General features: G+C 47.5%; 1 protein-coding gene and 1 long non-coding RNA gene across 17 annotated transcripts in view; one reads left to right on the forward strand and one right to left on the reverse strand.

Moving 5' to 3' along the window:
- The window catches only part of HERC1 (HECT and RLD domain containing E3 ubiquitin protein ligase family member 1), a 118,366-nt gene extending 99,992 nt beyond the window's left edge, over positions 1-18,374 (reverse strand). For all 16 annotated transcript variants that reach the window (XM_081170474.1, XM_081170466.1, XM_081170465.1 and 13 more), the window contains exon 1: positions 18,256-18,374. The gene's annotated coding sequence lies outside the window, so the exon portion shown is untranslated. The remainder of the gene's footprint in view (positions 1-18,255) is intronic.
- Positions 18,375-18,496: 122 nt separating this feature from the next.
- Positions 18,497-24,191, forward strand: LOC308573603. Its single transcript, XR_014002131.1, has 2 exons — positions 18,497-19,294; positions 24,025-24,191. It is a non-coding gene; the product is annotated as an uncharacterized lncRNA (long non-coding RNA).
- Positions 24,192-26,916: the final 2,725 nt, after the last annotated feature.

Raw genomic sequence — 26,916 nt, forward strand, 5'->3', positions numbered from 1 at the left:
TCATAACCTCCAGCTACAAGGATAACCACATGGATAGTGCTCTTTCCAAAATAAGATCAAACAACGCTTACAACCACTGCAGCAAAAAGAAAGAAGAACAGGCTTGCTGGATGAAACCACATACTGGTGTCCTGCTTCTAGTGATGGCTGGACAGATGCCTCCAGGAAGCTAACAAGAAGGGTGTGGACGCAACAACCCTTCTCAACAGGCTGCCTCCAGGTTCTGGTACTTCAGAGGAACAATGCTTCTGAAGGCAGCAATTTCCTTGTTACTATGACCAGTAGCCACACATAGATCTATTCTCTATTCATTTCCCTACTCCTTTAAGTTTAGCATTAATCAGAACCAACAGGAAAACCTGAATCCATGAAATGAAAACTGATAGTCAAGCAACTTTTGATTATCACTTTCCTACAATTGGCAGTCCCATGGCTGTCAAGCAAAGAAGCAATGACCAAGAGTGGACTAACAGGTACCAAGTCTCCCACTTTGTCTCCCTTGGTGTCCCTGATGCCTAGAACTCCCACCGGAGTTCTATTTGATGCAACTTCTTCTGAGTCCCTCCTCAAAAGCACCCTTCTTTTGTGGCTTCTCTGGCTCTTAATGCGCAAAACTCTCCACCAAGTACACGCAACTGCATTTGCCTCTCTCAATCCCACTGAATATGCCCCCTTTCCTCTCAGTTGTCTTCTCCACCGTCAAATCCAGATTCTAAGAGACTCAAGGGATCCACTACCTGTTCTTTTGCTTTTGATGGGAGTTGAAGACTAAAACATCTGAAGGACACCACGCTGTTGAAGGCTTATCTAGAGAATGACTTCTTTCCATTTAGCAAGCAAATGGAGAAAAGCACTTATTTTTCAATCAATCCTGAAAATTGTTCCCTTTTGATTTTGGAGCCCCAAATCACCAAGACACTCGGCTTAACCTGTTTAGCGACAGTTCCACGTAAATCTGCCACTTGCTAACCTCCTGCTATAAAGGACCTCATTCACCCTATGAAGGGAGTGAAGTTGTTGTTGTTGTTGTTGTTGTTGTTGTTGTTGTTGTTGTTGTTGTTGTTACTATTACCCCAGGAGAAGAAACAAATATTTTAATACTGTTTAAGGAAGCCCCACCCTACACACCAAAGTTGTTTGCTTCCTATTAGAAATAAGCCCTGGGTGTGTTTATCTACTGCCAGAGCCGTACATCCTCCTGCAGGTTCTCTCAGTATTTAGTCAGAAGGATGTACTGTCTGGTCACAGATATCTTGCCTGCTCTCTATCTACCCCCAGCTATTCAAAACTTGCATAACTGGCTCATTTAAAATTGATGTTTACTAAAATAAAAGCCCACTAAGAGATTTATCATTCCTTTTTTGAATCTGATATTTTAACATTAAAATATAGGACTGGGTACATGTTAAAACACATGAATGAAAGTAGGGAACCTGTTGAATGGTTGAAACTATGGCTCCTGTCATTCCTGATCACAGCTGTCAACTTTCCCTTTTCTTGCGAGGAATCCTATTCGGAATAAGGGAAATTCCCTTTTAAAAAGGGAAACGTTGACAGCTATGTTCCTGATCCTTGTCCATGCTGGACTCCAACTCATACCAGCCCCAGCCAACAGCATCTGGAGGGCCACAGATGCCCCAACCTTGACACAGATATATACACAAAATGCCCTAAACATGGCTAGCCTTTGAAATATCTATCTATCTATCTATCTATCTATCTATCTATCTATGGTTTATAAACCATAGTCACCAAATGGCAGAATAGCAATGTCCTAACTTTTTCCAAACCTCACCAATACTAATCAACAAAAGATGGAGGATGGGGTGCAATAATTACATATTCATCACAAGCTCTATTTAAAAACAGGAAGAAAGAAGAAGTAAATATTGTTGTGAATAGCACTCCATTTTCCATCTTCCTACTACAACCAAGAGACACTGGTTAAAATTAAGAAATACAAGCTGACTGAGCAAGGCCTATTACCAAATCAAATTTCTATTGATGTAAGTTAGCAAGCTTTCAAACAAAATAGAAAACTGCATAACACAGAAATATTTTTCCAGGTCAGTCCAGAGCCTCCTATGCCAACATGTGACAATAAGGGTGGCTTAAATCCTTGCTTTTAATGGGAGGCAAATGGACATTTTCAAAGTTATATACATGTGCTAAAAGAACAGGTTCCACAGACAGTGGCGTAGCGTGGGGGGTGCCAGGGGTGCCGGCCGCACCGGGCGCAACATCTGGGGGGCGCGCTCGCTGCCTCCGGAGTCGCCGAAGAGCCTCGGGCGCAGGCTGTAGCGGAGCCGCATGTCTCGCGGAACCGACGAGCTGTGCGCGCGTCCGGGCTGAAGGCGCCCGGCAGGCAGCGGCTCTCAGTGCTCGCCGCAGAGGACGCGCCAGGCAGCCCCTCCTCACAGCCCCGCCTCCGCCGCTGCTGCTGCAGCGGCTGGGCCGTTGCATTTTTCTCGCCTCTCTGCCCCCCTCCTCCTCCGGGCAAGCGGCGTCGTTTGGGCGGCAGCGCCAGCGGCAACTCGCAGGTTAGGGGTTGGGGGGGGCGCAAATTACTTGCCTTGCCCCGGGTTAGGGGGCGCAAATTACTTGCGTTGCCCCGGGTGCTGACAACTCACGCTACGCCGCTGTCCACAGAAGACTATGAATGGCTACTAATCACTATGGCAATATGCCAAGATGAACCTTTGGTCTTATCCAGCTACAAGGCTTCTTGAAATAACCCTTGAAGACCCTGCTTTGCCTACATTGCCTATTTCACATTCTCTGGAGCCAACAAGACAACTACCTCCTCCCATTAAATGGAGGACAGGGGGTGGGTGGGTCTGAGGGATTCCCTGGTCCTGAACAGGGTAACCATGACCCTGAAGGACCAGGTACGCAGCCTGGGAGTCTTTTGGACTTGCAGCTGTCCATGGAGGTGCAGGTCAATTCTGTGTCCAGGGCTGCTGTCTACCGGCTCCATCTGGTACGCAGGCTGAGACCCTACCTGCCTGTGAACTGTCTCACCAAAGTGGTGCATGCTCTGGTTATCTCCTGCTTGGACTGCTGCAATCCACTATACATGGGCTTTACATTTGAAGGTGACTCGGAAACTACAACTAATCCAGAATGCGGCAGCTAGTCTGGTAACTGGGAGTGGTCGCTGGGGCCATATAACACCGGTCCTAAACGATATTCACTGGCTCCCAGTATGCTTCCAAGCACAATTCAAAGTGTTGGTGCTAACCTTTAAAGCCCTAAACAGCCTCGGCCCAGTATGCCTGAAGGAGCATCTCCACCCCCATCGTTCAGCCCGGACATTGAGGTTCAGCTCCGAGGACCTTCTGCTGGTTCCCTCACTGAGAAAAGCAAAGTTACAGGGAACTAGGCAGAAAACCTTCTCGGTAGTGGTGCCTTCCCTGTGGAACACCCTCCCTTCAGATGTCAAGGAGATAAATAACTACATAACTTTTAGAAGACATCTGAAGGCAGTCCTGTATCGGGAAGTTGTTACTGTTTGATATTTTACTATGTTTTATATATGCTATAAACCTCACAGTGGCTAAGGAAACCCAGCCAGATGGGCAGGGTATACATATTATTATTGTTGTTGTTGTTGTTGTTATTAAGCATCCCAGTATGCATTTCAACTATCAGAATGATTTTGTAGAGTTGGAAAAATAAGACCTCAAAAGATTTAACTACAGTATATATGTCTGTATGCTGCTCTATGCACACACAAAATACCATAAAAGAAAAACATTACATAATACCTGGAAGCAATACCAGAGCAACTTATTTTACAGTCTCACAACATTAGCCTCCTTTTCCTGTTTTCTGTGTGTCCTGCATACCAACACTTGTCATGAGAAGCTTACTGCAGGATGAACAACAGTCACATACATTGCTATAGCAACACTGCGGTAAGAAATCTGCAATTCAGTCCTCAAACAGTTCAACCTGGACAAGCCTCATTACCTCATTTCTGTTTTGTGTAATGGAGAGTGGGGGTGACAGTGTATGGGAGACAAAATCAAAGAAGTCTAATATTTCAGGAAGGAAGATATTAGACCTGAAGGACTACATGATACTAAGGCTGTCCTTTTTCTTTTATCTGTTTTTGCATTGTAATATACAATGTTAAAAGATGGCAAATGTTTCAGAGAACCATCTAGCCAGAGAATGCCATCTAACAAATAAATATTTGAAATAACTTCAGCAAACCAGAAAACTACAATTGAATATTTGAGCTGTACCATAATAGAGATTTCCTGCTGAAAATCAGAAGTCATAAAAAGGCAGACACATAAAAATTGGAAAAGAATGATATAAACACAATCATCTCTAAATGCTGAAAAGCTGAACCACACCCAGCTGCCTAGAACTCTATCCATAATGGCCAGGGAGATGTCACACAGTTGATAAAATAGGAAGAATTATGACCACACTGTCCCTCTGAGTCTTTCCCACCTTCCCTAATCTAGATGTTTTCAACTGCAATTCTCAGGAGTCCCAGTCAGTTCTGACCATATAGTACTACAAAGCGGGTGATGGGCTCTGTAGTTCAAAACATGTGCAGGACACCCTTGCTATCTGGCACAGGAAGTTCCTAGGCCTGCGAACCCTTTGTTACAACTTATCTAACCAACTCATGGCCAGAACTAGATGAGAAAAATCACTGTAGTCGTATCTTGGAAGTTGAACGGAATCTGTTCCGGAAGTCCGTTCAACAACCAAATTGCGGCTTCTGATTGGCTGCAGAATGCTCCTGCAGCCAATCAGAAGCTGCGGAAGCCCCGTCAGATGTTCGGGTTCCCAAACCATAACAATCACTTCCGGATTTGTGATGTTCAGGAACCAAAACGTCCGAGTTAGAAGGGTTAGAAACTGACAAGCAGGGTTAGAAACTGAGATATAAAAGATAGGAGCCAAATGGCACCTTCAATCTAGGTTATGGTCACCACAACAATAGAAACATTTTTAAAAAACAGGATTACAAAGCAAATGAATACAATATGGGGTATCTAGCTGAAAATTGAATAAATGCTGTGCACGAAAGACAATTTCTTTTAAAACACAGAATTTACTTTTCTATTTTTGCAATCTGTGGTATTTGGAAGGTTGTAACCAGCCACAGTAAAACAGGTTGTACAAAGAGGACTGTAGGACTTAAATTTAGGCATGTATAGGATAGTAACACCCAGTAAAATGCATGGTTGAGTCAAGATTTGAACCCTGGTTGCCCAGATCCTAGTCGTACAGACACACACTAACCACTACACCACACTGGCAATCCAGCCATATGGGTGGGGTATAAATAATAAAATTATTATTAATAATAATCACTTTCTTTATTTATTACTGTATTTCACCGCATAATAGTCGCACCCCTCTTTCTGGCCCTAAAATTGATCCCAAAGCATAATCATTGCAGGAGCAATAAACAAGACAAGTGGGGGCCTCCCACAGGTTGCATTTAGTTGAATTTACCATTCAACTGCACACCAGCAGGTGTGGTTAAAGGATATTTTTTTAAAAAATAGGAGGGTAGTCGAGAGGAATCATGGGAGTTGCAGCCTCTGGGATTCATGGGATTTGTAGGTAAACGACAGGAGTATCTCCCTATGTAATGGCTGCCTTACACTTGAGGTAATGTACTTTGTTGTCTTGACAGGAGAGTTCTGTGTCTCCCCCTCCCCGTCTGCCAAGGGAGCCTTTGCTGTCTTTGAACCTCCAGCACCTTGTCAGGAAAGTAGCTCTCAGGTCCACTAGGCTGTGCTGCAGTGTAAGAGGGTTTTTTTTTGCAGGGCGGTGGGGGGGGTGACTTTTTAAAAAAAACCCACTTATTTCTTCCTTTTTATTTTCACTAGTTGCTGATGCTGCTCTTACCCAGCCCCCCCCCCCGTGTTATCATTCCTGGCTGTGAGAAAGGGTTTGTTTCTTTCACTCCCTAGCAAGAAAGGGTGTCCTTTGATAATTCAGCACATAATTGTCGCACCCCCCATTTTTTGAAAGAAAAATCAGCATTGAAATGTGACAATTACGTGGTGAAATGTGGTGGTGGTGGTGATGTTGTTGTTGTTATCTCTCACTGGGGAGAACCTTTTTCTTTCAGTATGCAAAGTCATAGCGTCTGTGATTAGTGGAGTTGCCAGTGAGGGACATAGTCTCATTCTGTCCATCATAGACCTGTAGAGTTGGAAAGGCATAATGTGATTATTTTCAAAGTTATATATCAATTTTACTTCTGTGAAGGAAAGCATTTCCCTGTAAATGGTACAGGAGCTCTCAAGCAAATCTTTAAAAAAGTAGGATGCTCAGCCGAACTCACGGAAACACAGTTCTGGAACCTCTAAGGTAGGTGCCATTGCCATTCTAAGAAAACGAGGGAGGTGTTCATGGGGAGTTCCGGCACCTATTTTTCTAGAAAAATAGCACTGGTGATGCTCCACTATTTCTTTTAAAAAATCCAGCATTATATCCTTTAAGAGATGTAGTGACCAGAATTGGACAGTATTCCATGTGTAGCTGCACAATAGGCTTCTTATGGTATTTCCAGTTCTGTTTTCAATCCTTTTCCTAAAGGTCACATAACTATAATTCACCCATTTTACCACTACCACAACCTGGATCAACATCTTAATTGAGCTATCCTCTATGAGTCTAAGATCTCATTCTTGGTCAGCCACTGGCAGCTCAGATCTCAATAGCATATACGTAATGTCAGGATATTTTGCCCCAGCATGCATCACTTTACATTTGTTAACACTGAATCAGATTTATCATTTTAATACTCATTCACTCAGTTTGGAGAGATCCTTTTGGTTTTGGAGCACCTCACAGCCTCTTTTAGTTAAAAACTACCCCGAACAACTTGGTGTCATCAGCAGATTTTGCTAACTCGTCTCCAGAAAAGGCTAGGAAGATGTTCTGTCTCATGCTGCAGACTTGGGTTCACAAAGCAGAAAACCCACATCTATTAAATCTCACTCACTGTCACACATGGGCAAGACTGGAACAAAGAACTAGACCTGAAAGTGTTTCTTATCTATTTCAAGAGATAAAAATGTTTATTTGACTTACACACCACAATAATGTTTATTCGACTTACACACCAAATACACCATCAGATACACAAAATCAAATTTCAAAATGGGATACACACGAAGGGAAACCTTTTTGTCATAATTTCCAGTGTGGTCTCCCCACCCCCATGCTCAACCTATATTCCTATTTTTTTTTTAAAAAAAAAGATGAATCCAACCTTTATTCTTCCAAGCAAGCCAGCAAAAATATTATTATGAGACTAAATGAAAGGCAAAGCAAGAAAAGAGGCACTGCTTTACTGCTAGAGCCTTTTCACTTTTGAGAAGCAAGGTCACCGTTAGCAGGCCTTAAATAATCAGCCAGCATAGGAATCAGCATCAGAAGCCCCACAAGTAAAACCACAACATGTCTCACAAAAAGACTGAAGGGATGAAAATTAGCCAGATCTCCCTTCCTGCTCCCCAACCTCCGCAATAGAGAAAGAATCCATTTGTTTGCAAACCACAATGTGTTTCTATCTGCAAAGTTTGAGATTTAAGAGGAGGGGTGAAAATCAGCCAGATCTCCCTTTCTGCTCTCCACTGCCACTGCAGTCCATTTAACTCTGAGAAAGAGCTTCTTCTCAGTTTACTTACTTATGCAAATCATACAGCAATAAAAAGGTTCTGTCTTCCTGAGCACATCTCCTTCCCAGCCAGAGGTGGTCTTGGTAGCAAACCATGCAACTGGAAATCTCTGTTTGGTCACCAGGGGTTACTCCTGAGTCGCAGAAAGCAACTGGCAACTGGTTAATTTTGAACACTGATGACAAGGACCTTTCTAGCAAGCTTAGCCAGGAGTAATTGCCATCAAGAGCCTCTTGCCACAGAACTGTCTCCTGCAGCAACCTAGTTATACAACTTCATTACAGTATGAAACAGCTGGTGCCTGTACCTACCTGCTTATATTCCTCTTCCCTCCCTCTTCCTTTTTCCTTTTGTATCATGTCTCTTAGATCATAAGCCATTATTTATAAAATGCAAACCATCTTCTGTGCAAGAAAGATGGTTAAAAATGTGGCAAACAGAACATACTTCTGAGTATATTTATCCCTGGGGGGTGGAGGGCTTAATTAAACAAAGACTGATGTACTACAAAAATAAGATTACTTGATGAATAAAAGGTTAAGGAAAACAAAGACAAAAAAGTGTGTGTATAGTTACCGTATTTTTCGCCCTATAAGACGCACTTTTTCCCCTCCAAAAATGAAGGGGAAATGTGGGTGCGTCTTATGGGGCGAATGCAGAATCCTTGGCTTCAGCGATAGCAACACGAAGCCTCCGAAGCCTGCGCTCCGGAGGCTTCGCGTTGCTTCCGCTGAAGCCAGGAGAGTCTGCTGTTTGAGGCTGGCGGTGGAGGAAAGCAGCGCTTCCCCCATCGCCAGCCCCAGAGGATGGGGGGCAGCAGGAAGGCGCGCAACGCCTTGCTGCTACTCTCCTACCCGGGTTTGAGGCTGGCGGTGGGGAAAGCAGCGCTTCCCCCATCGCCAGCCCCAGAGGATGGGGGGCAGCAGGAAGGCGCGCAACGCCTTGCCGCTACTCTCCAACCCGGGTTTGAGGCTGGCGGTGGGGAAAGCAGCGCTTCCCCCATCGCCAGCCCCAGAGGATGGGGGGCAGCAGGAAGGCGCGCAACGCCTTGCCGCTACTCTCCAACCCAGGTTTGAGGCTGGCGGTGGGGAAAGCAGCGCTTCCCCCATCGCCAGCCCCAGAGGATGGGGGGCAGCAGGAAGGCGCGCGACGCCTTGCCGCTACTCTCCAACCCGGGTTTGAGGCTGGCGGTGGGGAAAGCAGCGCTTCCCCCATCGCCAGCCCCAGAGGATGGGGGGCAGCAGGAAGGCGCGCGACGCCTTGCCGCTGCTCTCCAACCCGGGTTTGAGGCTGGCGGTGGGGAAAGCAGCACTTCCCCCATCGCCAGCCCCAGAGGATGGGGGGCAGCAGGAAGGCGCGCGACGCCTTGCCGCTGCTCTCCAACCCGGGTTTGAGGCTGGCGGTGGGGAAAGCAGCACTTCCCCCATCGCCAGCCCCAGAGGATGGGGGCAGCAGGAAGGCGCGCGACGCCTTGCCGCTGCTCTCCAACCCGGGTTTGAGGCTGGCGGTGGGGAAAGCAGCGCTTCCCCCATCGCCAGCCCCAGGGGATGGGGGGCAGCAGGAAGGCGCGCAACGCCTTGCCGCTACTCTCCAACCCGGGTTTGAGGCTGGCGGTGGGGAAAGCAGCGCTTCCCCCATCGCCAGCCCCAGAGGATGGGGGGCAGCAGGAAGGCGCGCGACGCCTTGCCGCTACTCTCCAACCCGGGTTTGAGGCTGGCGGTGGGGAAAGCAGCGCTTCCCCCATCGCCAGCCCCAGAGGATGGGGGGCAGCAGGAAGGCGCGCGACGCCTTGCCGCTGCTCTCCAACCCGGGTTTGAGGCTGGCGGTGGGGAAAGCAGCACTTCCCCCATCGCCAGCCCCAGAGGATGGGGGGCAGCAGGAAGGCGCGCGACGCCTTGCCGCTGCTCTCCAACCCGGGTTTGAGGCTGGCGGTGGGGAAAGCAGCACTTCCCCCATCGCCAGCCCCAGAGGATGGGGGGCAGCAGGAAGGCGCGCGACGCCTTGCCGCTGCTCTCCAACCCGGGTTTGAGGCTGGCGGTGGGGAAAGCAGCGCTTCCCCCATCGCCAGCCCCAGGGGATGGGGGGCAGCAGGAAGGCGCGCGACGCCTTGCCGCTGCTCTCCAACCCGGGTTTGAGGCTGGCGGTGGGGAAAGCAGCGCTTCCCCCATCGCCAGCCCCAGAGGATGGGGGGCAGCAGGAAGGCGCGCGACGCCTTGCCGCTGCTCTCCAACCCGGGTTTGAGGCTGGCGGTGGGGAAAGCAGCGCTTCTCCCATCGCCAGCCCCAGAGGATGGGGGGCAGCAGGAAGGCGCGCGACGCCTTGCCGCTGCTCTCCAACCCTCCTTTGGGCTTTTGCGGGAGATGGGGAAATTCCCCCACCTCCCGCAAAAGCAGGCAAAAGCCGTGCGCTCTTTAAAGGGGCTCCGCGGCTTTTCTACGAGGGGGGGAATTCCCCAACCTCCTAGAAAAGCCTGCAGGAGCCGTGCACCTTTTAAAGAGCGCGCCGCTCTTGGGGGCTTTTCCCCAAGGAGGGAGAAGGGACTGACTGGCCGAATCAGTCCCTTCTCCCTTCTGCGGGCTTTTGCGGGAGATGGGGGAATTCCCCCACCTCCTGCAAAAGCAGGCAAAAGCCGTGCGCTCTTTAAAGGGGCTCCCCGGCTTTTCTAGGAGGTGGGGGAATTCCCCAACCTCCTAGAAAAGCCTGCAGGAGCCGTGCACCTTTTAAAGAGCGCGCCGCTCTTGGGGGCTTTTCCCCAAGGAGGGAGAAGGGACTGACTGGCCGAATCAGTCCCTTCTCCCTCCTGCGGGCTTTTGCAGGAGATGGGGGAATTCCCCCACCTCCCGCAAAAGCCCGCAAAAGCCGTGCGCTCTTTAAAGTGGCTCCGCGGCTTTTCTAGGAGGTGGGGGAATTCCCCAACCTCCTAGAAAAGCCTGCAGGAGCCGTGCACCTTTTAAAGAGCGCGCCGCTCTTGGGGGCTTTTCCCCAAGGAGGGAGAAGGGACTGACTGGCCGAATCAGTCCCTTCTCCCTCCTGCGGGCTTTTGCAGGAGATGGGGGAATTCCCCCACCTCCCGCAAAAGCCCGCAAAAGCCGTGCGCTCTTTAAAGTGGCTCCGTGGCTTTTCTAGGAGGTGGGGGAATTCCCCAACCTCCTAGAAAAGCCTGCAGGAGCCGTGCACCTTTTAAAGAGCGCGCCGCTCTTGGGGGCTTTTCCCCAAGGAGGGAGAAGGGACTGACTGGCCGAATCAGTCCCTTCTCCCTCCTGCGGGCTTTTGCAGGAGATGGGGGAATTCCCCCACCTCCCGCAAAAGCCCGCAAAAGCCGTGCGCTCTTTAAAGTGGCTCCGCGGCTTTTCTAGGAGGTGGGGGAATTCCCCAACCTCCTAGAAAAGCCTGCAGGAGCCGTGCACCCTTTAAAGAGCAAGCGGCTCTTGGGGGCTTTTCCCCGAGGAGGGAGAAGGGACTGACTGGCCCTTTCAGTCCCTTCTCCCTCCTGGTCTAAAAGCCCGCAGGAGTCAAGTGGGGCTCCTGTGGGCTTTTGCGGGAGGTGGGGGAATTCCGCCACCTCCCGCAAAAGCAGGGAGAAGGTCTTGGAGTAGCGCACAGGCTGCGTGCAGCCTGTCCGCTGCTCCCAGAGCTGCGGGGGGGAAATCATATTTTTTTCCTTGATTTCCCCCCCTGAAAACTAGGTGCGTCCTATGGGCCGGTGCGTCTTATAGGGCGAAAAATACGGTAGCTACACATCGGGATAAGTGAGCAAAGATTACTATTATTTTTAAGGGAAAAAACACGTTAGAGGAGAAAGTGATATTTAAAAATACAAGCATACAGTTAGTATTTCATTTTGGTAGACTTGGATTCCAGTCTAATAGGAGCTCTAGAGGACATCAGGATGGTGAAGGGTGAACTAGACAATAAAGGAAACACACAACTGAAAGCATCAATCCCATATCTCCTCTAGTGAAGTCTAGGAAAGCAAAACGTGTGATTGTGATACGATGGCATCACTTCCCACATAGGACTCACATCCCATGCTGACATCACATCACATGTTGAGATTTACTAGACATAATCAGAGTAGGAGAACCAAGTATGCATCAACACTTTCTCCTAATCATCTAGTTTTGCCATAAGTATCTGCATGAGCTCACAGTTAGGCCATAAATACAAGACAAGGCTGTCTTTTTTGCTATCTTGCTCTGCATCTACATGGATTGTGCTATATGAACATACAAGAACCACCATCAATTGTGTGTTCAACACAACTGCCAATATTTGCTGCCACGTTTTTAAAATTTTGGTTCACAAATGTCTAAATGCAATGCAAGGCCTATTGTTACTGCTGTTACTGTTACTGTATTACTTTTGTTATACTTTATACATTTTAATAAAAAATTACAAGTCCTACTACAGAATCTATAGCTTCTTGTTTAAACACTGTAAGGCTTGAAACATGCATCTGAAGTAGATGGTGAGTGTTCTCTGGGAGTATTTGCCTTTTGCTGACGAACAAACAAAACAGCTTCCCAAACTGTGAATGAAGACAAACTTTAAATCTGCAATGCCCCAGTGTACAAGGCTACAACCCAAAGCTTTCTCCAACCACAGCCCTTAGAGGTAAAGTCCATGCACCACCGAACCACGGCATTCCTTTGCTCTGCTCAGGGCCAATTCACATGAACAATGACAACATAGTAATGCTCAGATGAGTTGTAAATTCTGGGGGCAAGATCACACTTGTGAACATTCAAGCACAGTGGTGATATAACTGCAGAACACCACTCAACATTTTCTGAAGAACAGTCAACAGGGAAGCTGAGGCACCACAGTCCCCAGGTCTCAACAAACTGAAGCAGTCAGACAATCAGTTTCATACGCCATCTCAAACTGGCTACCCTAGTACAAATCACAGTCTTACCACCAGCAACAACCAGGGAGGACTGAAAGAGGGGTATACTAGCAACATAATCTTATCTTGCTTTCCTGTTTATAATTCCTAAAACTGTGTCCTTCTCTTTAATCTTCAATGTGAGACTCATGCAACAGACAAAGACTTTAAAACTGAAAAGCGAATAAAATCAGTTTTGTGATTCTGGAAATATCCACGCTTCTAGTGGTAGCTGTGTGCATATTTCAAGGGTTCACAATTGCTCACACCACAGAAGAGTTGGACTCTAGAACCCTTGTCGTCACCAGCAAAACAAACACTTATTTAGAATCCAGTATGCTGATAAGCTGACAAAAGCTGTCACTTCTCCAGAAGGTTAGAAAATAAATTTGCTGGAGATATTCTCCATGCAAAATCGGAAACACAGGGATATGTTTTGAGAGGAGCAAGAAAAATAAACACTTCAGCCGCCCCTAAAGATATGTCCATTTTTAACTGTTGTCAGCAGCTCCTTGTTAAACACAGACACACTCTTAACAAGCTTGAAGAAAAAATGTTGTCATTGTGGTCTGTTGATTGCTCTATCAGTTGCTTAGAACATACTGAACTTCTGGCTTATATAAAAATACTATTACATCTATTTCAATAAAGGAACTTGGCTGTTGTTCATTCAATGACAAGATTATAACATTATTAAAGGTGCTTCTTCAGCTCAAAAGAAAACTAGAAAACAGCAGCCAGCAGGTCATGGAACATAACAGAAGGGACAGAATATAGGGTTACTGAGTTTCCAAACCCATCTCAAATTGGGGAGATGCAGGGGGAGGTTTCCAATGGCAGCCATAAACACCTATACTTGCAGAATGGACACTAGACATCTACCAAGACTATTATCCATCTCATCTCATCCTGCACTACCTAACCTGAGGAAAATATATCTTCTAGCATCTCAGGAATAGGTCTCTCAGCCCTACTACAGCCAGTTCTTTAATGGGACATGCCAAAGACTGAACCTGAAACCTTCCATATTCTGCTATCATACCTTCACTTTAGCTGTTAGACATTATAGTCCCTTCTCTTAAGCATTGACAGGTTTCATTTTTAATCCACATGTATCAAAGAGCCCTGAAATTCAGTTAATAAAAACTGGCAACCCTTAACTTATAAACTGCACAGGTTTCTAGACCCCCTTTTAATTTATTTAATGCTATTTTACATAACCAACACAAAGGTGCATTCAAAATGTCACACTACTGAGCACAGGCAACGGATTGTGCCACAAGTGAAAACAAACATGGGCAATGCAGACTCTTTTAAATACAGTGGTACCTCCGGTTGCGCACGGGATCTGTTCCGGAGCTCCGGTCAGATCCCGAGGAATTCGCAACCAGAGGTGCTGCTTCTGTGCATGCGTGTGGTAGTGCGCTTCTGCGCACGTGGCGAAACCCAGAAAAATACTTTTGGGTATGCCGTGTTCGCATCCTGAAGGATATGCAACCAGAGGTCTGCGTATCCAGAGGTATCACTGTATTACTGTACAGCATCTCCAATGTTCCAGAAAAGAACATTCTTAGTAGAGTTGCCTGGAAACGTTCCAACTTGTTCAATGACACTGGATCAGTCACAAGAGGCAGCCATGATAGACAGGTGGCCGTTGGCCTAGAAACACATGAAAAAAGGAAGTCTGGATGAGCCCTAAACCATACTATGGTGACACAACATTCCAGCAACCTCACAAATAATTGTCAATCTAGAAACAATGCCATGGTTTGCACATCACATTAAGCTAAACCACGGCTTAGTGTGAACACTCAGGCTCCCAGATAGGAGATTGTGGCTGCTTAGTTACTCCACAGTCATTTTGCTGTTATGCTGAGCTACACCATCATTTGGCTTAGTGTGTGGTCCAAGGCTCATGGTTTAGCTCTCTCCAAAACTAACCACAAGCTGTAACCAATATCTGTCCTATGATTTACAGTTTGTGGTGTGTCAGGAAGAGCTAAATCATAAGTCCTAGTTTGGACAACATACTAAGCCAAACTAGGACTTAGTTCATAGGAGAGAAGCAAAGCAGTCAGGATCTCCTTTCCTGGAGCCCACATACTTTTGCTAAGCCATGCTTAAGCTCAGGGCAATGTGCAAACCAGGCCACATAAATGTTAAATGATCACAGAGATGTTAGCAAGTAACCAATGGGCCTGAGCCTAAATCAAGCATCGCACTAGCAAACTTCTTTAAAAACAGCAATACCTCCTATTTATATAAGAAAAAATATTCAGAGCAGCCTGCACCAACCTTGTGCCCTCCAGTTGTTTTGAACTACAATTCTCATTAGCTCAAGCCACCGCAGCCGTATGATGCTGGGGCTGGTAGGAGCATGGCTTGTTGTGGTCCAAAATATTTGCATGGCACCAGAGAAATATGGTTAGCTAGAAGACTAGTAGTGCACAGATCAAACTGGTATCAAACTGTCAATCTAGTCCCTTTATAGGTAAAGAAATATCCTCACCACAATAGACTGAGTTTGAATTAATCATTAAAGCACTGGTCTTAAGTTGGTATGTTGTGACCAAAACCCCATCATAATCTGTCCCCAAAGTATGTGGTGTGTGCAGCATACACAGCACATTGCTTTGTTCAGTTCAAACCATTGTTTAATTTAATCTGTAGTTTAAAGTAGGTTTGGGGAACCTTTGGCCCCCTACGTGCTGATTAAATCCTATCATAACAGTGCATGTGTATTTGATAATAAGTAGATGTCTGCAGGGTGTTTTTTAATAAATATTTTTATTCACCTCCAGATATCTGTTGGAAGTCATTTTGGGCACAGCACTCTGTGGAAAAGTGGCGTATAAATAAAGTTACTCAATCAATCAATAGCTGGCTGCTGGCCCTACTTGCTATGTCTGTCAAGAGTTGTAGTTCAGCAACATCTGGAGGGCGAAAGGTTCCCCACGCCTGGTTTAAAGAGACATGGAAGACAGACAAATCCACTCAAAAAGTTTAAACAACTGAAATGAGAAAAACTGAAGTGAATGGTGGTTTCACTAAATCCATAACATCGTACTGGACAATATGGCTGATTTTACGTGCAGTATAACATACTGTTTCTCTTGCCTTTGTAAAGTTTGCTGTTTGATAAATAAAGAGTTCATTTTCTTCACAAAGTAAAATCCATGGTATCCACTACTCATTTATGAGCTGAAATAAGTTACAAAGAACCTGATCCTATGAATGTCTGCATGGAATATGGAATATAAGTTCAATGTGACAATTCCAAGCATGCATGCAATCCTTATGATCATTCCCCTGTATAAGACATGGGAATTAATCAAACCACAAAGAAAAGACTATACCACTGAGGGACCTGGAAGCTGCCTAAGGTCATCTGAGGAGAGGAAATGTCCCAGGACTTTGGTTGCCTTTGTACCTATATAGTTATGATGCTTGCTCATAGATAAGGGCAATGTTGGTGCCCAAATTTCTGAGTCCAGTTCCTAAATATGCAGCGCCAGCATAGGGGTACTTGAAGTTATTTTCCAGTTACTTAACTTTGTTACAAAAAGGCTTGCAACTACAGAATAGCCTAGAAAAGAACCTTCAATACTATATATGAATAAGCTGGGAATATTTACCCAATTCATAATTGTGCTATTTATACTAAGAAGCTTCACAATATTATGAAGGACTATCATAGGAACACACAAGAAAAATAACCTCTCTTGCCAATTTTCTGACACCATAACACTTGTTACAGCTTTATGTTGGACAACTCAAATGTTTCATTTAACGCCAAACAGGTATATAAGGCCCAGTGATGTGTACAGGAGAAAATTAGAAAAGTAACAAATGTATATATGGCACATCCAGTACTTTTTTTCTGGGGGGACGCAGGGGTATGCATATATATACATGTATACATGTATACATGTTGTGAATCTAAGTTTGGTCTCATTGAGGGGCAGTATTTCAATATGAGTAGGAAAATGAGAGTCCCCCCAAACATTTTTTTTAGAAAGAAAAAAACACTGGGCACATCTAACACAGCAGTTGCATTCCTGGAAAAAGAAGAGAACTAGCCAAAAGAGCCACCATATTTGCTCTGTAATGCTGTGGAATAACAAACAGGTCCTCAGCAATGAAGGCCAGCTCACAACAAATTGACAGCTGGATATTTCACACTTCACATATCCAACAACAGAGAAATCCTATGCACACAACGGACTATAGCAACAGGTGGGGGTGTGCCAATTTTGCTGGAAAGACCCAGATACGTAGCTCATTTAAATCAGGGATGGTAGATATCTGGGTGATTTGCAGGAGAACTTCTGACTCCCATTTGTTTTAACAACAATGTCTTTTTTTTCCTATCTCAGGCCACAGAAATGAATAAACCAGGAGTCAATGACTGAGTTCAGTTCATTTCTGGTACCTAGGCCCAGAATGTTCTCAAAAGCAACCTGTTCTTTAAATTCTAATTGTATGTCTTTTCAACTCGCTTTGGTGGAACATGAGGTTCAAGTAAACAACAAAGTAGATCTGAATAACCTCAAGTCTACCCACCCCTGGTTTAAAAAGCCTCCCTGGCACACAGGAGCTACTACCAGCTGCAGTAAGGCTTGGAGACTAATGGGGCACTTCAAGGAGCTGTTCAAGGGTGGATCACTTATTGTTCTTTCATTATATCTTTATGGGTGCAATTATAGTGCTCTGCTTTCACAGTGAGAGCATCTCAGATTAACCACTGCAAAATAATACACTTTTGTGGGAAGATGCACACAAACCCTCTTGGCCAGCCATTCCCACCATCCCCCAGCCCAGGTGGCACTCCACCCACATGGCTAGATGATTCACCCAAACTGCCCATCAGAAGCAAAAGTTGCAGACCCACATGCCACCACTCAACACATGCCGGGGGGCATTTACTAATGTGGGCCTAATTGCAGGTTTTGCTTGTGATTTTTATTTCAGGCAACCCACTTATGGGACACTTGATGTAGCCTGTTGAAAAGGAAAAAATCAAGAATAACTCCACGTGGTTAAGCAAATTGCCTTTCAGGCTCCAAGACTGGAAGTTGAGGCAGGGATTTTACTGCTGAGAAAACAGAACAGAAGAAGGCATCAACAAGCTCCTGTTTAGCCCTAGGAACCATCCTCTCTCCCTCACAATTGATTTCAGATTGTATGGGCCTACAGGGAGGGGAAAGGGCCGTGTGTGAGTGTAACGTTGCTTACAGATCTGTGCGAATTGCTACGCGCACTGTCACACATAACAATAACAACCAGCAGCAAGAGCAGCAGCAGCAGCAGCAACACTATCGTAATATGGATGGCACTGACACAAATAAGACCACTAGCGACGGCGGCGGAATTGCCGTAAGAACAGCCAAGTCCAAGATCTATTATTACACCAGCAGCATCATAATAAATAAGAGATCGTTAGCGAGATGAAGAGCGGCGGCGTCACGGCGAGGTCGAGGGCAGGAGCGCCCCAAATAATGGGGGGAGGCGCCCAAATGGGGAGGGAGTCCCCTGGGTGCCGGGCGGGGTCGCCCCGGCCCCCCTCCCTCCCCGCTCGGCTCCCCTCCCCCTCGCCCCTCCCCGGTGGCGGTTGCCCCTCCCCCCTCCCCTCAGGCCTCGCCTTCCCTCAGCGCGGGCGCCCGCGGGGACGCCAAGGAGCGCGCCGGGAGGAGACCCCTTTACCAAGGTGCGGTCCGGGCAAGGCTGGCGGGGCCCGCGGCGGGAGGTCCCGTGAGGCGGCGGCGGCAGCGGCGGCGGCGCCCCGTCCTCCCCGCTTCTCCTGCTTCTCCGGCAGCAGCTTGTCAAAGGGGAGGAAACATGACGCGGGGAGGGAAAGAGTTGGCGAGATCTCGCGGGACTTCCTCAGGGGCCTCGCGAGATCCGGCGCCGCCTCTTTCTTCTGCCCCCGCCCCGCGCACTCGCCCGCTTCAGTTTTTCCTCTCTACCTTCCCGCTGTTTGCCGCCCCCTAGCGTCAGGCGCAGGGAGGGACGGCGGGAGGGGCTGGCAGCGCGCCCCCTGCTGGAGGGCGGTGGGCGCCTCCCGGGGTGTCTGCGACCCATCAACAAAATCCTATTCCTGTCATAGGCTTGGAGAAGCACAATTATTATCATCTCAACAACCAATAATAATCATAGTTGTTTTCTTGCTTTTATACTAATAGTGGTTTTCTGGTTCTTTTGTTTGTTTTTATTTATTTTAATACATTTATATTTCACTTTAGGGTGTGATTTTTTTTAAGGAATCGTATCAGCAAACAAAAAAATACAAAAAAACCCCAAACCCCAGACACCATGTTGTTGGGAAAGCACTTTCTACTCCAGCAAGAAGCTGAGGGGCAGCTCCAGTCCAGTGGGGTCCCAAGCTGCAGCAGTAGCGGCTCCGTTGGAGAGCACTTCCTTTGCATGCGGAAGGTGCCAAGGCCAGTCTCTGGAAAACATCTCCAGGTGGGGCTGGGAGAGCAATTAACTGCTATTAATTTATCACAGAATCATCAGAACATATGAAGAGCATGGTGGATCAGATCATCAGTCCATCCAGTCCAGTTGTCTGTGGCCAGCCATATGCTCCAGAGGGAATCCCAAAGGCAGGACCTGAGGGCAACAGCACTCTGCCCACCTGCGATTCCCAGAATCCGGTATCCTGAGGCAGGGCTTGCCCAAGACATTTTAGCACCTGAGGCAAACCACGAAATGGCCCTCTCCACCCAACAGGGAAGAACAGGTGAGTGAAGACCTACATCAGGAACAGGGGGTTGGGGATAAATATCGACTTTGGGAACAAGGGAGGAGTAAAGCGATGACAACAGTGGACAATGCATTCCTTGGAGCCAAGATACGCTGCCCATATGTAGATCTTGTGGCCTGAAGCGACTGCCTCACTTTGCCTCATGGGTAGGCCATCCCTGTTCGGAGGTGTACTGCCTCTGACTGTGGCAGCAGAACATAGGCGCCAACTCCATGGGGCTTGAGGGGGCCCGAGCCCCCTCAAAAATTCGTTTGGGGGGGCTCAGCCCCCCCAATAATCTCGAGCGCCCCTCCAGCAGAGCGCCGCCGCCGCGCTGGCTCTGCCTGTCGACGCTTGGCGCGTCCGCGGCTTTTATAGGGCACCGGCGCGGCGGGGGGCGCCGGGCCGGGGGAGGGGGGCGGCCGGCCTGTCTCCTTGGCAACCCCATTGAGCAGCGCCGGCTCCCCCGGGAGGGCCATCCCCCCGCGCCGCCGATCGCCAACACCGCCGACGCTGTGGCTGCCCGAGCCCGAGCCAAAGCCCGAGCCCGAGCCCGAGCCTGAGCCTGAGCCTGAGCCCGACCCGGAGCCCGAGCCTGAGCCCGAGCCCGACCCGGAGCCTGAGCCCGAGCCCAAGCCCGTCAGTCAGGAAGGAAGGAAGGAAGGAAGGAGAAATGGGGAGGGAGACGAGGGAGGAAAATTGCGCGCAGGGTGAAGAAAGGAGAAGGGCGAACGAGACGAGCTTCCAACCCAAAAAAGGGCTGGAAGACTGGGAGGATGAAGGATCGGGAAAGAAAGCGACGCCTTCCCCGCCCGCGACGTCGCCCGCTTGTCATTGGCAGCGCAGCGGGCGCCCAGAGGGGCTGGGCACCGGCGCAGGGCCGCTCCGCAGCCGCGGAGGATAGCTGCGCGGCTAGCAAGGTGCGCCGCGTAGAGCACGGCCCTTGTGTGGCCCGGTGGCCAGGCAAGCTCGGGCGGGGACCTCCATGCGAATCTAAGACGGGAGAAGAGGGCAGAGCAAAGGGGGTCCCTTCCCCAACCTCCGGCTCTGAGACTTCCCTGCGCCCCAGAAAAGCGAAAGGATTTTCTCTCTCTTTTTTTATATAAATATTTTATTAAGTTTTCAAATACAAAGTTAGAAACATACACTGAAGAAAAAAGTAAAAGAACAAGAAAAAGAAAAAAAGAAAAAGAAGAAAAGAAAACCAACCATTCAACACATTTTTTATATAACTAACTGGACTTCCTCGCATCTCCCTTACCCTGCATTCTTTATAATAAAGATATCAGCAAATTATTACCTTGTTTCGTACCTTATTTTGTACTTTTCAAATACTATACCTCTAAATTTAACATACTTTTCATCAGTTACTTATATCTTAAATTAAACATAGTATTACCTTAGATTTTGACCTTTTCTTACTTAACATATAATTTCCTGTTTCCCAAATCTAATTGCTGAAGCTATAGTTTCCGAATCGTGTAAATTTTTAACATTCATACAACTTATATTGTTTTTGCAAATAGTCCTTAAATTTTTTCCAGTCCTCTTCCGTTGTTTCTTCTCCCAAATCTCGGATTCTGCCAGTCATTTCAGCCAGTTCCATGTAGTCCATCATTTGCGTCTGCCACTCTTCCAGTGTGGGCAAATCTTGTGTCTTCCAATATTTTGCGATGAGAATTCTTGCTGCTGTAGTTGCATACATAAAGAAAGTTCTATCCTTCTTTAACACTTTCTGGCCAACAATGCCCAAGAGGAAGGCCTCTGGTTTCTTGGGAAAGGTATACTTAAATACCTTTTTTAACTCTTTATAGATCATTTCCCAGAAGGCCTTCACTTTTGGACAAGTCCACCAGAGGTGAAAGAATGTCCCTTCAGCCTCCTTACATTTCCAACATTTATTATCAGACAGGTGATATATTTTTGCAAGCTTGACTGGGGTCATGTACCACCTATAAATCATTTTCATAATATTTTCCTTCAAGGCATTACATGCCGTGAATTTCATTCCGGTGGTCCATAACCTTTCCCAGTCCTCAAACATGATGTTATACCCAATATCCTGAGCCCATTTTATCATGGCTGATTTGACTGTCTCATCTTGAGTGATTTTCTCTTCAACCTGCCCTCCATCCTCTTGCGGAAAATTCTTTGCCTGCCCTGCCCGTATCTCGTTTTTGCTTTTTAATTCCACACACGCACCCTTCGGACTTTGTGGCAATCGGGTGCGCGGGTTCGTTTCCTAAGAGAGTGAGGACCCCCGCCTCCTCCCCACCTGCTCCCTCACCAGCCAGCCAGCCGCGCGCCCTAGCCGGAGAGCCCCGGCCGTCCCCGTCGCGCAATCGGCTGGATCTCCCTTCAGCAGGCCGTGCTCACAACTCGGCCCAGGGACCCCCAGCAGCGGATCTCCGGCCCAGCTGAAGAATCCGGCAACAAGCCCCCTCCTCCCCAATCGCTCCGCCGAAATACGCTCCAAAACCCGCCAGATAGGCCGCCGGCCGCCAAGTCTCGTGGCGCCCTGAGCGAGGGTCTCTCCCCAACACCGCCACCTCGAACTGCGTTCTCCCGGCTACCCGAGCGAACCAGCGGCAGGACCCCGGTATGGGCCCCCCCAATATTTTTTATAAGTCGGCGCCCCTGCAGCAGAACATGGCCATTGTGGATAAGGCTTGTTGATCATAGAGTTGTAGGCTTTCTTGTATCCTGGCTAGCCATACCCTCTGCTCCATGGAGGGAATCCAGAGCCATTGTGTTCCCAAGGTGTTCTCTTTCATAGGCCTCCCAGGAGAGAGAGACCGTCATCCTTTCAGGGAAGCAGATCCCTTGCCCAGCCACTCTTACTCTCATGAAGTTTCACCTAATGTTCAACCCAAATCTACCCAAGCTCTTAGATCTCATCTTCCCCTCTGGAGCCACAGCAGAAAATACATACTTGGCTTCTTGTGTGGGACATCCTGATGGGTATGGTTCATGTCAAATGCCTTGGCTAGCCTTCCTCAACATGGTGCCCTCCAGATATTTGTGGGGCTCTAGCTCCCATTAACCCCAGCAAGCTTGATCAATAGTCAGTATGATGGAAATTGTAGCTATGTATATCAGCCCCTCCAAGTATCCCTCTTTTCCAGGGACAGTCTTGGGTTTACAGAAGCTGTCCCGTTTTCTGATTTGATCCCGGAATGCCCCACTTTTCCTTAGGGTGTGGAATTATATGACCCCTGAGCCAAGGAGATAAGTAACTATAGAACCTTTAGAAGACATCTGAAGGCAGCTCTGTATAGGGAAGTTTTTTGGCGTTCAATGTTTTATAATGTTTTTATATATGTTGAAAGCCACCCAGAGTGACTGGGGCAACCTAGTCAAATGGGTGGGGTATAAATAATAAAATCTTCATCATCATGGAATAAGATGTCTCTGTTTTCATTGGAGAAAGGTTGGAGGACTTTATTTACAAACACACACACACAGGGCTGTACCCCTGCTCACTCAACTATCCAACCCTCCCAGCCATTTCTCCCACATTAACCCCTAGAGCTTCCCTTTCCCACCACATGCAACTACTAAGCTCGCTTTTCCTGGCCTCTTGGGTTTTTCTTCATGGAAATCCCTGATTGTGACGAGGCACTGCAAATCGTCCAATGGGGGCTTCCTCCAATATGGGCAGCACCAGGCTGGGGAAGGGTGTTCTACGGGGCTTCTGTTTCCTCTGACCACAACAGGCTGGCAGGCAGGCTGGCAAGTATCGTGTCTGCCTGATAAGCTGTAGTGTGTCCAGGAGTTATGAATACCAACAGTGCTGCTGTTTACATGTTGTGTGCAGAGAGTGCTGCTTTACATGTTGTCCTCCTTCTCATCCTGCATCACTCCATTTTTTCAACATGTCTTCAGAGGCCTGACGTTTTCCATCTTCATTTCAAAAACTGGACTCAATACTCCAGATGAGCCCTGACTAATGTGAAATAAAGGCAACTCTGACTTTCAAGTTAAACTTTTATTAATGCTGCCAAAAATCCCATAAACCATTTTTTGCAGCCACAACATGCTACCGTCTCCTGTTCAGCCGCTGATAAGACAGTCCCAGAACATTGCTTATATAGACTATTGCCAAGTAGTACTTGTAAAATAAAAAATTATTATTACTAGAAGTTTTTATTCTACTAAAAAGGTCCCTAATTGATCATGTGAAAGTACCCTGACTGATCCAGCTTTTACAAATATTATTTTTATCTCTGTTGTTTATTTTTAAAAGCACTGCATAAAAAGAAGCATTCTCTTTCCTCTGTCAAAGGAGCAAATGCCTCTTCTATCACAATGCAAGCAGGTTTGTTTGTTTGTTTGGCTTTCGAACTCTTGACTTACAAAATTAATCACTCAGTTAATCCCCGTTGGCTCCACTCATTTGCATATACTTACATGTGAGTGAGGCTCATTTAATAAAGTAGGACTTGATTCTGAGTAAAGTGATATTGTCTCTCCAGCTGCTTGGGACTACAACTCCCATCAGCTCCAGTCAGCATAGCTGAGCTGGCTGGGGCTGATGGGAATTGCAGTCCAAAACACCTGGAAGGCCCCAGGTTAACAAGGACTGAGGCATAGAATTGCTTTAGGAGATTTATTTATTGGGTTGACGACCCTATTCATCCCCACCCACCCCCCAATCCCTCAGGCACTCTAATTTAAATTGGGTTTCAAATTGTAATAAATCTCAGTGCAATTGTTTTGTTCAACAGGGTGGAAATTGACACTCCTTGCTGATATTAATTGGTTGCTTGTTCTCTTTGATGTTGTTTCAATCATTTTTATTGCACCCAGGATTGGTTGTTTTATGCTGTTTTTATTGCATTGCCTTCCACATTTTATTAAAAAAATGGGACAAATAAATTTCATTTTATATTCATTTTTGGACCAATGCAACTGTATATCACAAAATACATGTTTATTTGTACAATATTTTTGACTTTCAGCTCCTCAAGAGCTTCAACCATAGCCCCATCAAAATTGTACCCATTTTACAGCTAGTGGCTAGAAGACAAAGGCAAGGTGAATGGAGTGCACTAGAACCCAGGACAAAACTTAACACTGTCTAGTGCTCTGTGTACCTACTAGAGCTTCCTTTGGCCCAGCCCACAGGCATGCCTTGGCTTTTGAAATTTTGGAAATATCATTCCTTTGCAAGTGGCTGAGGTGTTTGAGAAATTGAGAAATAAATGAAAATAAACAGTTGCTGCCTAAGGAAAAGCCTTGGGAACTGAATATTCCATTAGGCTTCCTCATACCATATTATAAGCATCTTGTTCATTTCTTTTAACATAAGGTAAGACTCCTTTCCCCTTCAAAAAATTTGAAAGTGGGTATATAAAAGAGGACACTAACAGCCTATGCTTTGCATTGGCCAGGCCACTACATCTTCATAAGGCCTCCATGACATGCACATGAGCACACAGACCAGGGTTGCCAATCCCCACTTTAGGGTCCTGATATGGGCCCCAAGTAATGTTTTTCTAGACCACCAATTTTGGCAACCACAGCAAGAGGAGGGAGGTAGTGCTAGGTGATTAACTCCTCTCCTCAGCTGATCTGAACCCATCCGCTTGGGGGTGGGCTGTGTGCCTGTGTGTCTCCCAAGTATTTGTGCATGTGAGAGTGTGAGATGACTACACTCGCCTTGGGACACAGCCACCCACCCATCGGTTTGCCATAATGAATATGATCCTCAAGCAAAAAGGTTTAGCCATCCCCGACCTCTTGTAACCATAAGGTCTAGCAAAATAGCGCAGTCTTGCACTCTAGTTCACAAAAGCCTTGTTGGCCTAATCAGCTTAATTGTCTTGAAGGTGCCACAGGACCTTGTTTCCCCTGCAACAGACTAACACAGCAATCCCACTAGAAATGCATTTTTAAAAAATGAAAGTCTCCTAGATTGCATTTGTGGTCAAAGAGGCACACACACAGGTGATGTGACAGGTCGGTCCCAAGGGGCCTGTGTTAGTAAAAAGATGCTCCCATATGCTTGGGCAGTCAAAAGCAACGGACTGTGAAAGGTTGTGCTAGGGTTAGGGCAGGGATCCATCCTTGACTCCACTTCCTCTCCCCCTCTCTCCCAGCAGTCATGATTTATACTTAGCCTTTGGCTCTCTCCAGCCTCAGCCCGGGGTGTGGGGTTGCTTCAGAAATGCTTATTCATGAACTTCCTGCAAAATTATGTCCCAACGCAGCTGAGAATAAGAGAGCTTGCATCAGCAGCGAGAGAAAAAGAGTACAGCGCTTCAAGATCCCCAGATTAGAGTCCTAGGAGGTCCAACCAGGAGATCTATTATGCCAAGACCCATGTTATGAAACATACCTTAAGAAGCAGCCGGCAGCAGCAGCCGTGTTCAGAATTATGCCTGCTAATTTTTTTTAAAATGCAGATACTGCTTGATTGCAAATATAGTATCTAAGCAGGTTACAAAAATATTTGTTCTGACAATGTGGCTAAGATGTTCTGAGCTACAAAGAATTGCAACCAGGTGTAAAGGGGGTGGGCATGTGTGCACCCCCGTCAGTGGAAGCTCCCATAAAATCTCACCACCACAGTCTCCCCTGTTAGACTGGGACTCTAAGCCCTTAATGTAGTTACCACAAAGGTTCATCCAGTCCTGTTGCAGTTAAAAGGTACCCACCGGAGAAAAGGTACCTGCAGGATTTTTGTTGAGGGGACAGAACCTCAGATTTGTACTGATTTAGGGGGGACAGCTGCCCCCTTGGGCTAAGCCCATGGTTGGAGGATGGGAGGCTGGCATGAAAGAACCCATGGGCAGCTGCCCCCCTAGATCCACAAAGCATTGAAAGTACTCAATTATCTGAGGTTCTGCCCCCCCCCAACTTTGGCTGCCCCCGCCTAAAAGAAATCCCCGCCCATGCCCCACCCCTGCTGCCCTGGTCCTATGTAATTATGCAAGAAAGAGCTCCCATGTTTGATACCCATCATCCCAGGGCTGGGAGAGACTCCTGGGCGAATCCCTGGAGAGCCAGTGCCGGTTCCTGGACTCGACGGACCATCAGCCTGACTCGGGATCAGCTTGCTTAGACCAGGCAGGAGAGGTTTTCCAGGGGGAGGATTATTTATGAATGTATCCTTGGGAAGGAAAGGTGGCGGCGGCGCGGGGGGGGGGGCGGCGGCAATGAGAAGTTCTGCAGGGAGGAGGAGAGATAAGGGGGAAAACACAGGCAGAAAGGGGAGGGGAAGAGAGATCAAGGATCGGGAGACGTAAGCTAAGAACTGCCAATTCCAATTTGAGCGGAAAAGCTGGTGGTCGCCTGGCAGGCAATCCCCTCTGCGCCCTGGCCGCCGCCCATTCCCGGTCCCACTCGCCATCACAGTACTATGAAGCTGCTGGCTCGCCTCCCGTTTGCGTCTGCGCCCCTCCCGCCCCGGCCATCCTTGCCAGGCGCCCCGAGACAGGAAGAAGCGCTTCCAAAGCGCTGACACGAGCAGCTGGGGAGGCGCCAGCGGCAGAGGTGCTGTCCAGTTGCTGAGCGCTGGTGAAGAGCTGCTGCTCCCTCGCTGACAAAGGCGCCATCAGCCAGAGCAAGGGCAGCTTTCCCTGGGTACCAAGGCGCGCGTGGCAGCCAGAGGGGAG

This window comes from Podarcis bocagei (genome assembly GCF_964188305.1).
Source record: "Podarcis bocagei genome assembly, chromosome: 14".
Classification (NCBI taxonomy): domain Eukaryota; kingdom Metazoa; phylum Chordata; class Lepidosauria; order Squamata; family Lacertidae; genus Podarcis; species Podarcis bocagei.